This window comes from Chinchilla lanigera, unplaced genomic scaffold (genome assembly GCF_000276665.1).
Source record: "Chinchilla lanigera isolate Chin_1 unplaced genomic scaffold, ChiLan1.0 scaffold00006, whole genome shotgun sequence".
Classification (NCBI taxonomy): Eukaryota; Metazoa; Chordata; class Mammalia; order Rodentia; family Chinchillidae; genus Chinchilla; species Chinchilla lanigera.
Window position 1 is genome coordinate 20,469,609 of NW_004955407.1, and position 16,694 is coordinate 20,486,302.

At 35.8% G+C, this 16,694-nt stretch overlaps 1 pseudogene; it reads right to left on the reverse strand.

Annotated features, from left to right (window-relative positions):
- Positions 1–726: 726 nt before the first annotated feature.
- LOC102006542 lies at positions 727–10,378 on the reverse strand (annotated as a pseudogene).
- Between the last annotated feature and the right edge of the window lie 6,316 nt (positions 10,379–16,694).

The window sequence follows — 16,694 nt, forward strand, 5'->3', positions numbered from 1 at the left end:
AAGAATTGTATGGAAGTAGGCCAAAAAAACGGTTTAAAACCTGTGAAGCCGAAAGAAATGCGTGTGAGCTAGACAGGTGAGGAGGGCCAGGCCCCTCCTCCAGACGGTAGCCCCTTTGCTGACAGACACAGGCGACCCAGCACTGCCAAGTGTCCTTGCACGGGAATTCCCTCTGGGTGAATTCTGTGGGTGTCCTTAATGTTCCTTTTTATGTCATTAGACTTCCCTCCAAAGGACTTTATTCTTTAAAGTCTAGAAAAGCCTGCTTTCTGTTCAAAAAGAAAAAAACAATTAATAATTGAGTGAAAATTGGAGTTAGTTGGGTTATTTGATATATCATTTCTAAAATATATTAATGCTGCCAGCACCCTGTGTAACTCACAGGCCACAAACGTCGCGTCTTTCCCCTTCAAATATGTACACACGTGTACAGAAACAATTTTCCACAAAAGAAGAATGGAAACAAGGGTGAATATTGCTTTGCTTTGAGGGCATTCACCTGTTAGTTCAGCTAAAAGGGATAGCGTCCTGGGAGCTGGGGAGATCCAAGTGGAGGGGTGCTGATGCCCGGAAGTCTGCAGAAGCCAGAGGGACAGACAGGGGCTCCGGGACCCCAGCCTTCGGTGTCCCCTCTCTGCCCTGATTCCTGGCCCTGCGGCTGCGCCTCTGCCTACTTCTTTCTCAGGATGGGCTTTGGTTTGCTCCGGGTCTGCTGGCTGTGTTCAGTCAAGGATCAGGTATTGGGAGGGCTAAATTCATCCCTTGCTTGCTGATGCGTGGGGAAGCCTCACCTGCTGAGGTGACACCCTGAAGGTGTTTCTGCTCCTGCTGCTTCACCTGATGTACGATTTCCCTAATCTTGTGCTGTGCAGTCTGGCTAGCAAAGAAACACCGAGTAATTCTCACAGTCACTTCCTGCTTCTCATCAAGCGTTTGGTCACGAGGCACAGTGACTTTGGCGCTGGTCAGGTTCTGCAGTTCCTTCGAGGTTTTGCTGCCTTTACCAATCACCCGGCCAGCGGAGAAGGGTGCTGTGATGTGGGCTTCCAGCTTTACCTGTTCTTTGGGGTTAAACAAATTTTTTTCTTTCAACTTCTTGAAGATCCTTCCCTGGGCCTTGAAATGGGCTCGAGGTGGCCAGGGGATGATGACCATCCACTGGCTGAGGCCTGGCCTTTCGGCCGGGGCAATTTTGGTAGAGTTCCCTGCAAACCCCCCAGCTGTCCAATGTGCTCCCCTTTCTTCCGATGATGGCGTCAGTGGCGTGGGTCCGGACAAAGAAATTCACGATCTTCTGTTCCAGGTCGGACTGATGATGCGGGAAAGGCCAAACTGGTGATGGAGGTACAGGCTGGGGAAGTATCCTGAGTGGGTAGCGAATGGGTGGAAGGGAATCGCGATGGAACCCCCTCAGGGTCCTGCTAAAGGAGGCAGCAAGGACAGTCCTGGGAAAAGGTGCCAAGTGCGCTGAGGTTCATGTTCTGGACTCAGAACCGAACCAAGGTACCGACCGACAAACACCGGAGCACACGGATCGCCAATTGAGATTTAAAAGTGAGCCTTTACTAGCTGGCCAGCGACTGACTGAGAGCCTCCACGCAGGGTAGGATCAGGTCAGCAGCAAACCAGGTGGAAGAGCAGCTTTTAAGCCACAAAACCACATCCTGCTTGGCAAGTGAACTCTTTGTGAAGCAGTCTTCCCAGAAAGTATAGAAACTTTAGGAAACTTACAAGAAAGGAACGATACATTTCAGGGAGTTTCAGGGAGTGGCTAGAATGTGGAATGATGCAGGTGGAAAGGACAAGAGGGGGAGTAATCGGTAATTTTTCATGTTCTTTGTGAGGCCATGTATGTCCCTTGTGAGGCCTTTACAGTTCAACCTTGGCATCAGATGGGCTTGTTGATGAGCAGCCAGCAGCTCATTTTCAAAGGCCTAGGGTAACTTCTTCACAATCTCTACCTCAGCACTGGCACATGCTTCCACTGTGCCATTCACAGTGATGATTCACTCTGGATTGTAGATGCTCCAGTCCTGCACAGATGACATTGTGATCTCGGTCCCTGTCTCATGTTGAACATTATTTTTAAATGTTCCTCGTGCATTGCTTTTACTTTCTGATTTTAAAATCACTTCATGGCACAAAAGAAGGAATTGTTTTGGTCTTAAAGCAGCCCATAAAATGCGCTAACTCTGAGCACAAGCTTTGGTGTCCACTCACAAGCTTGTGCTTAATAATGTACTGCAGATTGATGAAATAACCTTGGGCAAATTGCTTGTCTTTAGATGGCATTTTCTTCTTTTACAAAAATAGAAACAATAAAACATATGCACTGATAATATTGTGTGGCTTAAATGACACAGCTCCAATGCAATTAGCATGTTACTGGGTCACTGTTTATGGTTAGTAAAAGTTTATTTTTGTAATTAGAAGTGTAGTTGACATTTATACCAAAGAAGAATTCAGATTCAATCTAATAGTCACATACTTTCTTAAAAAAAGACTAAAAATCCTACATTAATATTTAAAAGACATAGTATTGCTGCAGTAAAATCTGAACAATTTTAAATTGAAAGAATCTGGTAAAGTATTCACAGTGGTGCACATCTGTAGTTCCAGGAGTGAGGGAGGTGGTGGTAGGAGACTCATAAGACTGAGCCCCAACTGAACAACTTTGTTTTGAGACATTCTCTCAAAATAAAAAAAAAGAAAAGAAAAGAAAAAAGGAAAAGAAAAGAATAGAAAAGAAAAAAGGGCTAGGATACAGCTCAGTGATAGAGTTTGCTTAGGTATGACCCTTGGTACTCTCTCAAAAAAAAGAAAGAAAAAGAAATTTTAAAGGATCTGGTAAAATACATAATAATCAACTTAGTAACTCATTCTTTTTCATGACAAATGAGTAGTTTTGATAGTGCTAATGCCTTAAAGAAAAAATATACTACTAATGACAGTACTGAATCTTTTCTGAGCATGTTGTTTAATTTTTTACTTTCCTTGTATATGCAGCCTGTTAATTGAGAAAATGAGTGGGACTTTTAAAATATATTTTATAAACAGATTTGGAAGTTGTTTCCATTGAGTTTCATGTGACGTACCCAAAAATTTGACAAAGTGTAATTAAATAATGTCTCATAAGATCTGTTCCTCACTACTGTGCATGGACTGCTGCATTTCCAAGCCTCAATCCTCATTGAACAGTAGTCAAAACAAGAGAAAATGCGGAGAGGAATTAGAGAACTTTCACTCCCTTTAAGACTCTCTTTTAAAGGAAAAACAATACTTTCCATATTGATCTTAATATTGCTTCTCTTTCACTCCATTGTCAGTATTAGATCACACATCAATATCTAATAAAATAGAATGAACCTAACATAAGGCACTAAAATTAATTATGATAATTACCCAGGGGTTCTCCATGTGGCTCAGTGAACAAATCTCAGATCCATGGAAAAGAAAACTGGTTAAGACTATTAGGGTTCAAATATCTCCAACTGAAAATGTTATTAGTAGCTAAAATATATTCAATGCATGATCTAATCATGCATGTATGCTCATGTAAGTCCAACATGAGCTGTGAAACAAACTTTTTTGTTATCTGTTGCACTCTTGTAAGTTAAAATGTGCAGAGTCACAGATCTAGTGATTGGGTGAGCCAGCGTCTCAATTTGGCTTGACTCCTGAGTTCTAGCTCTTCATCAGGACTCCATTCATTATTTTCCCATGGTACAACTGTGAGGTCACACACTCCAAAGAACAGAGGAAGAATGGTTAAACAAAGAAGAAAATATCTCAAGGGCAATTTGTCCAAAGAGGAAGGAAGGAAGAAAGGAAGGAAGGAAGGAAGGAAGGAAGGAAGGAAGAAAGAAAGAAAGAAAGAAAGAAAGAAAGAAAGAAAGAAAGAAAGAAAGAAAAAAAGATTTCTGTAGTCTTTCATACTCAAAATATAATTTAGAAGTGGCGTGAAGTACGTATAATAAAGGCCATTCAGGGAAGATAGAAAGAAACAAAATAAAGTAAATAATTATTCATATGCCCTAACTTGGTGATGATGTCAGCTTTTAAAATATGAAACATGGTATAATACCAAATAATAAAATTTTACTACAGACAATATGTTTTCTATTGTACACACTGATGAGTAATATAGAGATTTCAAAATTATAGGGAAAAGAAATCACTGCCAATGGCTAGTAACCTGCGAGATTCTCTCCTGCTCCTCTAGAGTATAGTGTATTCTTTGTAACATTATCATGACACACTCAGGAAGTACGGCAGAAGCCTCAGGTGCTGAGATTTTCTGCTTTTGAACCAAAACATGTATTTTTCCCTAATAATGAAGTAACTGTTGCAGGGCATATGAACTGATTTTGTCTAGATTTTTTTGTTTTTGTTGGTTTCTTTTAATATTCTCCTTGGGGACTTTCTTTAAAACTTATCTGGAACCAAGAAAGCAATGTGGTGCAGTAGAAAGGATGTGGTAATTGAAGTCACATTGCACCAAGGCTGAGGAAGCACTTTCTACATCTCTTGACCAAGTGTAGTTTTAAGTAGCTATGTAATGCATCTGAGCTACTGTTTGTGCAGCTGTAATGTCAGTATGTGTCCACTAGAAGGTATGGGAAGAAAACATCTTCATGAGAAAGCTGCAAGTATTAAATATTAACCTAGATATTTTGTTTTCAAAGTATTAGGAATTCATAGAATTTTACCTGCCTAGTGGAAATTTTGCTAGCAGGTAAGGAAAACATGTCCAAGATTAATAACTAATCTCCTGGTGTATCAGTCTTTAAATTGCCAGCATGCTCTCTACTTTTCTCCTGTTTGTTTTTCTTGTCTTTTTCCTTTGAGTCCCTTTTAACTTATGTGTATCATATTAAATATTTATTACTCTTGGATAGTTCTAGAAAAATAAATGCATTGATAAGATCTTCATGATTATTATTTCTGGAAGGAAACCTTCAAATCTGACAGAAGCTTTTAGAACTTTATTGCTCTAACAACAGATGAGCTCGCCAACTCGCTCAGTTTCTTGTCTAGCTCTGTCCCTCCTTTTCCATGACTTCCTCATTCTATTCATTCGCACTTGTGTTGCCCTTGGGACCCTGGCTCCTGTAATAACACTGACCTCAAGCTTTCACATCCTTTATGACCAATCTAAAGGCTCTCTGGGAACATTACTACCTAAGAAATTCTTTTTAATTTCATGTTTATAACTTGCAAGCCAACTCTAGTTAATATGTTATAAATGTTATTCTTACATTAAATATTACATTTTAACATATATATTCAGTTCATAATGATTTCATTAATGTAATACAGTCAATATGTATATAACTATAAAGAACATGTAATATACACTTTATAAAAAAAGACAAAAATATTTCCCACATAAAATTTGTTATATATCTCTTATGATTAACCAAAGCACATTTGAAGACAACTTTTCTGATGAAAGTTTTTATTTTTTTTTTGTCTCACACAGGTTAATAATCACAAACCTGGTATTATCCTGGAGAAGTATTCATAACGTTTAAATAATTCATTATTAAATTATAACCTACATAGAGAAAAGCATATAATCATAAATATGTAACTAGATAAATTTTTAAAAACTCAACATACCTGCATAAAAAGTACTGATCAAGAAACAAACTCCACCAGTGCATCTGACAGTACATCAAACATACATATCATAGGGATTTAACCTTGCACAATAATGGCAGCTGGTTAGTCAGTCTCTGCAAAGCTTTTGTTTCTGTGTTTACTGTGGTTGCAGAAATTCTACAGAACAAAAAGTCCAGAAAGGAAGATTCTTCTAAAATAAGTGACCACTACAGCAGGCTGAATTCCACAAATATAAAACTGACAGGACAAAAATGTTGCATTAGATTGTTTCCCATTGGTGCAACATAATTCTTGATACCAACAATTTAAAGGAGAAAATATTCATTTGGCTAACAGCTTCAGAGGTCTAGTCTATGCGTGGTCTCTCCAAAGCACAAACAACATGGTGAAAGGGTGATTTAGAGGAAGGCTGCTCTTTGAATGGTGGCCAGAAAGCAGAGTGAGGAGAGGAGCTGGGAATCAGAATGCACCCTCCCAGGTTGTTTTCTCAGTGACAGCCCCTCTGACTGTTCCCTTCCTCTAAACACAAGGCTTTGGGGGATACTTCAGATTTAAACCATATGGGACACCCCATTTCCATGAAGTGATTGCATTAGAACCTACATGTTCTGTTCGTTACCCCCATCTCAAGATATTATAATTGTAACTTAGGGTTAGTTAGGTAACATAAAATTCTATATGGTAAAAGCCAGAGAACTGTATCACTCCGAGGCCAACAGAAGAACAGTCTTTCATATGTAATAGTAGTAAATTATTTCAATTCTATTTTATAATCATTATGTTCCTCACACCTTCATATTTCATTGGCCATTCTGACATTCTAGGTTTTGGAGGTTCCTAATATATTTTGCCTTTTCCCTTCTCTGGTCCTTACTTCTGTAGATTTTTTATGTGTCCAAATACACAGTGATAGCCTAGATCATGAACGCTTCAGTTTGTGAACAATTCAGTTTAAAAAGAAGCTTTGGGCAAGATTTTATTTTTTTGGTACCAGGAATCTAACTCAGGACCTTGCTCTTGCCAGGCAAACGCTGTGCTACTGAGCTGTATCCCCAGTTTGGCCAAGATTTTATATGAACTCCATTTCCAGAGACAATCATGTAAATGGCCATCTTCCCTGCACAAACAGGAGCTCAGCCATTTTCCACAGAATGGGGAATGAATGAAGTTCATGAGCAGAAGTATAGCTGTATTTGAGATATGAATCATTTATTGATTATATATATATTCTCTTAATAAATGAGTATATAGTTCAAAATGTTAGTCAGATACGTTGAAGAAAATACTTTAGATTTAAATTAATACACCTAAAATTGCATGTACTAAATTATTATATCATGCATAATTATGACCTTTTAAAACAATCATTTATTTACAGTAATGTTCCTAATATGATTGCTAAATGATTGGATGTACAGAGTAAAAGAAGATCTTTAAGTCAACCAGGAAAAATTAACATTTCTGATGAAAACTATTAGTTGTCTTTAAAAAAGAAAATTAATATTTGTGAGTTAACCAAATAATGGAAATGGTGTCGCTTTGTATCTACATAAATAAAAATATATTATATGCAAACTAGATATTTTATATATTTTACAAAATAGATAAAACCGTGTTAGCTATTGACAAAATCCAAAAGAACATTCCAATCTGCTTCCATTTGTCTAAGATTTTACCTCTGCTCTCACTCATGAATCTTATAACACTTTTCTCTCTTTCCCTAATCATTCCTTACCCTTTCCCCTGCTTAGGTAAAAGTACCTTAGGAATTCACTTTGCCTAATGAAATTCCATTATTGCAGCAAGTGTCATCAGGCACTTAGTGTAAGTATCTATTCGTTTTATTTTTTATTTTTTTATTTTTTTTTCGTTTTTCTCCGGTACCGGGAACCGAACTCACGACCTTGCGCTTGCCAGGCAGGCGCTTTTGCCGCTGAGCTAAATCCCCAGCCCCTATCTATTCGTTTTAACACAGCACATGATAATTAGCCTGTAGCAGCCTCTTCTAAATCACTGTTGTGAATACGTATTTACTTAAACTTCAGTATGCTGAATTCACAAGGGCCCTTTCCCAGTCTACTGAGAGAATAAAGCTGACATCTCATGAAATAATATTTTGCCCTTTATAGTTATGTTTCCGTTTGAACATAATCTTTACAATCTAATAGCCTTCCTTTGGAATTTAACCTAGAATTTGAAGACAAGAATAAGGATGTAAACTGTTTCTCATGGATATTTCCCTATAACTTGAATGTTTTTGTTACTGGTAAGTACTAAGTGTTTTAGGTTGAACCTAATGTATTTCCTGAAAGACTAAATTTTTCTTATTTTTTTATTAATGTACATTAAGATTTATTTTGAGAAAAAATATTTCTAAAAAAATAATAATACTTAAATGTCTATTCACATAAAGGTCAGTGGGGAAAATGACAGCAAGATTATCTTGCTGTGGAGGGGAACCACATCCACCCATAAAACTCATGTATCAGTGCTCTCACTTGCATAATTAAAACACCTAAATGTGACTTAGATAACAGAATTTATAACTAATTATTCAGTTTGATAAGTTTAACACTATCCAAATTACATATAGACTGGTGGGGATCACTGCTGATTTAGTCAACATAGATATTGCAGCACAACATTTATATCATGATTCGGGTGAATTTTATGTTTCCCCAAATACTGTTTGGTCCATGAATTGTCAACTGATCTACTGTATGGAAAACAGCTCAGTAGTTGACAATAATGAGACTTCAATGAAGTCGGTCCTTCAAATTCCAAAGGACCTCTTAGTACCATCCTACTCAATCCAGTTCAGGCTACTTATGTTTTCATGAGGCCATGTTGGAGTCATTGCATCCACATTTACATTTCTCATAGTCAGAACAATGCAACTGTAGTGTTCTGGGTCAGTGAGAGTCATCTGCTTCTCATCACACCTAGTTACCTGTATCAGCATTGATTAACTTTGGGGCACCTTAATATAAAGCTGCATCTCCATCTTTTCAGCAGCTGCCATCTGGTGAGTTTCAAAAGTGTTTGAGACAGAGGAAAAAAATAGTATTTTTCTTATGCTTAAATACTTAATTCACCATTCAAGAAAATACTTTTCTGAAACTAGCTTTCATTTTTTTCCTGTACATCAATAAAGCTTCTCCAGTACAAAATAACTGAGTGTCGTACAATTAATTTCTGACACTATTTGCCTGGAGTTAGAGTACAATCTCATAGGTTAAGGACTCAGACCCATTAGACTTTCTTCACATCAAATGCCTGTTGTGAGTCCCAGATTCAGACATGAGTATCAGTTAAGGATCCTTTTGACCTTGATATTGGCTCTAACTAACTAGCTAGGGCAGCTCACAGAACTTCTTAATTATATTTAACATTTTATTACAAAATGCATGACAAAGAATACAAATGAAGAACCAGATGGATGAGATCTACAGAGCAAGGTATAGGAGAAGTGTCACACCACTTCTATGTACTGTTGACCTCTGACACTCTCTGGGAACCTCAGGGGTTTGCAATTCTCCAGAGCTAGTCCTTTTAGATTTTTATGGAAGCCACATTATTAAGACATATATGATTTATTACACACATTAGCAATTGCTGGTCAATGCTTTATTAGATGTTCTTTTGTTCCTAGAGGTCAGGAAAAAAAGCTAAAAACTCTAAACCCTTAGGGATACAATTGGCTCTCCTGGCAACCAGACACAATTCTGAGGCTACTCAGACATTTATGAACAGTGCCATCATTAAAAAGAAGATGCTCCTATCATCCAAGAAATGTCAAGGAATTCAGGAGTCATGAGCCAAGAAATGGAAATGATAACCAAATGTATATTTCTTATTTTACAGAACAGTATTATATAGTAAAACCGGCTGTGATGGGTTAACTTTTTGAATTAAGCACAAATAGGCAATCACAACAGAGCAACTGAAGACTGTCAGGAGAGGACCTCCATACCTTCTTCAGAAAGTGGGAAAAAATGATGGGATAAGTGTATTCAAAGATGTGGGTGGGGACATTTGAGGGCAATTAATAACAAGCTGTCTTTTTCTGTAATAAATTTTAAAATTTAGGGGCTGGGAATTTAACTCAGAGGAACAGCACCTGCTTGGCAAGTGCGAGGTCATGATTTCGATCCCCAGTACCAGAAAACAAAAACAAAAAACAAACGAAAAACCAAAAAAAGAGTTTTAAAATTTAAACATTGAATGTGTGCCATCTTGGTTTGGTCCTGTTTCTTTGTATCCTCCCATTTTGCTCTTTTGCCATGTTTACTATTCCTTTTCACCATGTTTATTATATGATGTTGTATATCAGCAGTGCTTACCTATTTTGATATTTACAGGGTGTACAATAAAGACTTAGTCTTAAGTCTCAGTGAAGACCTTGAACATGGGTTTTTCAGCAATCATGAAAAAGTTAGGGGTCTGGCAACTCTTAGATATGGCATAAATGCATTTTCCATAAAATGATGTACTTGATTCTTTTGGGCTCCAGGGGAAGAATGTTTTGCTTTAGATCTAAAACATCCCTAAGCTCAAGTAGAGTTTTAAAAAGTGATTGGATTGTGGGGATGGTACAGCTAACTTGCTGTTAAGAGACAGGGTCTATTCTGAAGACTCTGATCACTGCAGGTGTGACTTGGAAGAGTCTCTCACCCTTTCCAGCTCTCCTCTTCACTCTGTGTTTCTTGTGTTCTATGAGGTGAGCGGTTTTCCCCCAGTCCAGGCCCTCCATCATGCCATTATGCCTCAGAGCCAGCCAGTTATGGGTTGAAACTTTTAATGACTGTGAGCCAAAATATACATTTCCTCTTTTAAGTTTTGGGTGTAAGGAATTGTGTCTCAGCCACAAGAAAGTGAGTAAGACCAAACAAACATAAAATTTCAGAAAAAGAAACTATATATACAAGTATTAAGAGAGTATGTAATTATTAGTTGTGCCATAGACATGAAAAATTAAGTTACAGTTCCTGAAAGAATAAATTTGTCACACTTTGATATTAGATATAAATCAGATCTTAATTCTTAGTGTCAATAAGATAATTTCCTCATTGTTCTTTTTTGAAAGTATTTTTTATAATAGAAGGGATATTTTATCACACATTGTGCCTTTTCTAAATTTCCTATATAGCTGTTACCTATAATTTTAAAAAGATCACTTTTATGAATTAGGTTTATACACAGCATCACTTGTAAAACAAAAACATCATTTTGGCATATTAACATGTGTTTAACATGTCTATTTTATCACACCCTTCTGAAAAATGCCTTTATTTATAGAAACACAGACACAGAATAATAAACCTCAAAGATACTTTAAAAATCATATTATTTAATTTCATATTAAACGTACAACAGCAAAAACTGCAGTACTAGCAAAGATAAGGGACTTAATCCAGGTCAGGAAGCTAATCTAGACAGTGCAAGGAACTGTATGCAAATATTAAAAAATGACTAAATTCTTTTGTGTTGAGAAAAGAGTTGTGTAAATTTTCTGGTTCATGCATGACCGATTTTCAGCCTCATGACTTTGTCACATAATTCAACAACATTGTCAGCATGAAGGCATTACAGATTTCACATAGGTTGTTTATCTTAATTCATTAATAAATAGTTTGCATTATGAATTTGAAATATAATTAAACAATGATAGTCATTATCAGTACTAAACACATGGTATACACATTTCTGCTGGTAAAGTCAGCATCTGAGCTATAGTGATGATAAAAGCAAAAGAACAAACAAAGTGAAGAGTTGACATCCAAGTACTGCTGAAAATATTACATTATAAAGCCGCCTGGATATCTGAAAGTTACAGACCTAGGATTCAGCTTCTGAGTGAAAGAAGCAGCTTGCTGAGCCCATGGTGGACAAAGAGAATGATGAATGAAATCGTGAGTTTGATGTGGAGTGGAATATGGGGAGCAAACATTCTAGTTCTTTTGTAGAAGGATTTATTTCCTTCCAGTTCTTCAAAGAAGGTGAAAACAGCTTCAGATACTGTGTACACTTTTCAGACCTGTAGACTAAATTGCCTTATTTACTCTGGTACATTTCCTGTAGATTTAACCCCACATCTTAGTCATTTGAGCACTGGCCAAGCAGGTGCTTTTCATTATTTTGAATAAGAAGTCTATTAGGAAAGTTCTCCTAAAGGAGAGAAAGATATCACTTCCTGTCCTTTTCTAATTCATCTGCAAAAAACACTGAGAAAATATTTGGATAAACATTATTTATTTTGCTCAAAATATATATTTTGAAGAATATATATATATATATATTTATATATGTTTGTAATTATTTTGTGTTTTATTATGTTATTATATTTAAAAGATTTATAATAATGCAAAATATAGAATTAATATCAGTATCTTTGAATTTCATTTATATCTATGTCATTTTACTTAAATGGAGCCTAAAATAATAAAAAATTATGAAATACAAAGTCCATTTGTATTTGACATGGTCTTATTTAACAATTCCTAGAATATTCTTCTGGAAAAAAAGTGCTCATTATACAACAATGCTACTCAAATTAGATAGATTTATATATTTATATGAATTTTTCTTCACTTCAAAAGTTATCATCAAATGTTTAAACAAAGGGGATAAAATAATCTGATGATGCTATCAATATTGACCACTCTGGTTACAAAATTAGTTTAATTAGTTGGCCTATATTAATCTATATTACTTACTATCTGTTCACTAGTCCAAAAGTTACAGTTCAATTTTGGCCAAAATCATATTGTATTGGTTACTTTGGTTCTTACAAAATAACCTAGCAAAAGACAGACATGAGGTAAAATGCAAAAACAAAATCAAAGGCACGTATTTATAAACATCTCAAATATGTGCTTAAGATCAATAGGGCTAGAGTTTAACAGTGCTAAGCATATCATATTTAGGATTGGAAATGAATACACAGTTAATTCAGTGGAATGCAATTCATATCCCATTAAAGATTAATATCTTTTTATGAAGTATTGTTTTATTAATTGAATAAAGAGGACTAGGAATAATTATCTAGTCTTCTATATTTTAGAGCTGTTATTTTAATAGGATTTGACCTTTCTATGTGACTCAAAATCTATACTCCAATACTGGAATTATTATTCAAGTTCTCCAAATTGATAGAAAGATGTGAAGATCTATTACTATTTAATCTAGTAGCCCAGAAGTGCTTATAATATTAAATCAGCCAAAGTCTGATTCCCAGGGCCCCAAGAAGAACTCAACAACTGCATTCATCTGCTACCACTGTTAAAAGCCAGGCCACCTCAAGAGGAACTGCCCTAAGAGGCCTCATGGGCCATGCCCTGAATGCAAAAGTGACCACTGGAGATCCGACTGCCCTCTGAAGCTGAGGCCCCAGAGCTCAGACACATCCTACCAGTTAGTCCAACAGGCATGAGAGGGCACGGGGCATACTCTGCCTTCTCCCTCTGGCCAGAGCATCATCTCCATGGAGGAGCCCTGGGTAATCATGACTATGGAGGAACAAGAAAACAGCCTGTTGCTAGACACAGGTGCAAGTCTCTCAGTCCTTCTTTTCAATCCTGGCCTTCCAGCCATCACACCTCAGTGACAGGAGTCACTGGTGAGGAGGTAATACGCTATTTTTGACAAACCTTAGGCTGTAACTACTTGTTAGAACCTTCTCTTGCATATCTCTGTCTTCCTGAGAAACGACTTTGAAGATACCACCATGTATTACAGCAGCCATTGATATTTTCCTACTAATCTATCCATAACTCTGTAATGTTTGTATTGTTCCTATCGTTTTGTAAATGGATGTATGTCTATTATTATGTGTTTCCTACAACAACCATTGAGAATAGTTAATGATTATTCAATAGGTCACTCATGTATAGCTCTATTTATTTTCTTTAGAAACCACTTTGAAGATACCAAAGTATAGTACAACAACTATTGATAATCTCCTACCTCTTTTGTCTGTAACTCACTATTATTTGCCTATTTGTTTTCTGGAGAAACTATCTTGTACATAACAGTATGTAAAACAATAACCATCATAATTTCCCACCACTTTTTCTGTAATTTGGTAACCCCCCCCTTATTATTATGTTATCCTTCTTTTACTCTTTAAAAAAAAAAAAACAAAAAAATATTATCAGGCAAAGAAACATCTTGTATATCTATTGTTAGAAAAGATTATGTTCGTTTTATTATGTCAAAATTTTATAAATGTTCCAGACACATCTATACACAAGTGATAATATACTGACATATGTAAATAAATAGGGAAGGACTGCACTAGTTTGAATATATCTATGTGTGCATGGAGAACTGGAATGAAATGACCATGGTCCAATTAAGAATAATGGAATAAGAATAAGAATACTGACTAAATATTTCTGACAGTTCATAATATGGTGTTTATGCAAATATATTTTTACTGCCAATATGACATCAAAACTATATCAGAGACAGGAAGTGAATTCTGGCCTAGTAAGTTATGCAACAATAGCCTCGTTTTTAAATATCTATATTTTGTTTAAAAAAGAGAATCTTTTTATGTATTAGGGAATCACAGGTTCATGGTAGATTTGGGAAAAGTCATAAAATGGATGCTTTCTTCATAGATCTTGTGTCTTCCAGTACAAATGTGCTAAGTCTTTCTAACTTTTTAAAATCTATTAACCTAGAAAGATAGTTTTATTCATTGTCAGCTTCCAGCTTTCCTAATTCACAAAAAATGCACTTTAAATAGTAACTCTTGCTAAAAGGTCTCTATCTTTTGCTTGTAAAGTGGCTGCAGATCAATTCCATCATGACCATGAAGCTATAAAATCTTCATACATGGGATAATACTTAAATTGGAATTAATACTGCAATTTCAACTCTATATTTAAATACTCATACACAGGTAAATATAAGTATCATTTATTCCAACTTGAAAGGAGAGTACCATCTATCACTAGAATACAAAGGGATAAAGTAATTTTTATTGGTAAATATAGAGCATTTCATATTCTATTTGCTCAAAAAATACTTGATGATTGTAAGCAAAAAGTAATTTTCAACACTTAAATCACTTCAGGAATTTTCTATGTTAATATTAGGTAATTAAATATGCCTTTCATACCAAAAAGTATAATGGTTTGCTTCACCTAGTGCAAGTATGCTGTCCTTGGGCTTGTTTTTGTTCATTCTTCGTGAAATAAGAAGAAAAGTTATTGTTTATTTCTTTGCTTTATTGAAAATACCTCTTGAAATGAAATTGTGTTCCAATTCAGACTTCTTCAAAATCCTCAACGTTCATATTTGTGGGTGTATGTTGATCTCCACATGTTCACCTTTTTTCCTTCTAATATGTTTAGAAGCTGATCATCAATTTGTATGTGAGGCTCAGCATGGACGTTTTTGAGGTGAACCACACTTTGTGTCTGTTTGGCTTTTAGCTAAGCAGGTTCACCTTGAATACCAGCATGATGAGTTCCCTAAAATTTGAGGACAGCAACACTTTCAGTATGGCACTCTGTTAGTCAGTTTTGCTGCCATAACATAATAATTGAGTCACGCAACCGGTATCTAAGAAGAGATTCTCTTCGCTCACAATTCTAGAGATTTGAAGTCATTGGTTTGATGCTGGTAAGGATCACATGGCGAATGGGACCACAATACTGGAAGCATGTGTGGGAGGAAGACCCCACATTACCAGACTGGAATTCAGAAAGAGATGGAGTGATTGGGTTGAGACTTGCATAATTGGATAACCAAAGAACTCAGTCCAGAACATCATCGCTCTATGGGAGGACACTGCCAACATGACCTAATCATCTCCTCCTAAGCTCCATCTCCCAATATGAAACACTGAGGATGAAACTTACAAAACAGCTTTTTTTTAAAAAAATATGAACCCTTGGGGGGAAAACTATACCCCAACCATAGGTGACACAGTGTATTAGTGTAGTGTGTTTAAGATTGGGATTTGAGAGATTAATTTTACTCATATTGTACCCTCATCCCAATCTAATTAGAATGATGATGACATAACCAGTGTCTACAATTACAGAGAAAAATTACTCAACCAATGTGATTGAATATGTATGTATATTAACTCCATCAGAAATAGTTTCCTGGTTTTTTATAATTTTCAAAATTGTGGATCTTAAGAAGTAAATACCAATGTGTACATTAGCAAATGGAAGAAAAAAATGAGTACATTCACAAATAGTAATTCTAAGAAATACATAACAGCAAAATGGTAATAAGTATAAGATGACCAACAGCAAGATCATAAGAACGTACATGTGGGCTTCAATGTATCTGAGTAAGAGTTCAGATTCTCCAATGTATAAATGCTTGATTATGTAGCCATTAACTTCCTGGAGCTTCAATTTTCTCAGTTAAAAACTCAGATTATAAAACTTTCTCTTAAGGTTTTACATTGTGTATATTATAGACAAGCCATAAGAAATGATCAATAGATATGGGTATTTTCATTAACAGTCCTTAGCAATGAATTCATAGTTCATGTTCAATATATGGTTTCTAATATTATTACTGATTGATTTATTTTATTATTTTGTTATTGAGAACTATCATAAGTTTATCAGTGACTATTCTACTGATACTAATTGTGATCGTGGAGTTATATTTTTCATCTTGTATACAGATAAAAAAAAATGAGACACTGGTAGCAAACTTTGATGTAGAAACCCCTGTAGCAAGTTGCAATGTGAATAATTCAAACCTCTTAGCTTAGTTTCATTAGCTCTTTCTATTGGATGATTGTGCTTTTCTGACTAACAGAAAAGGGTAAAATTGACAAATGAGATATTCAGTTATAAAATTTGAATTGAAAGGCTTTTAATTTTATATTGATGGGGCTGGGGATTTAGCTCAGCGGCAAAGCGCCTGCCTTGCAAGCGCAAGGTCGTGAGTTCGGTTCCCGGTACCGGAGAAAAACCAAAAAATAAAAAATAAAAAATAAGAACAGATACATGAGAAAATATTTTGGGAGATGTAAGATGCTAAAACAGATATAAAGGATTAGTAAAGGGCCGGGCGTGGTGGCACATGCC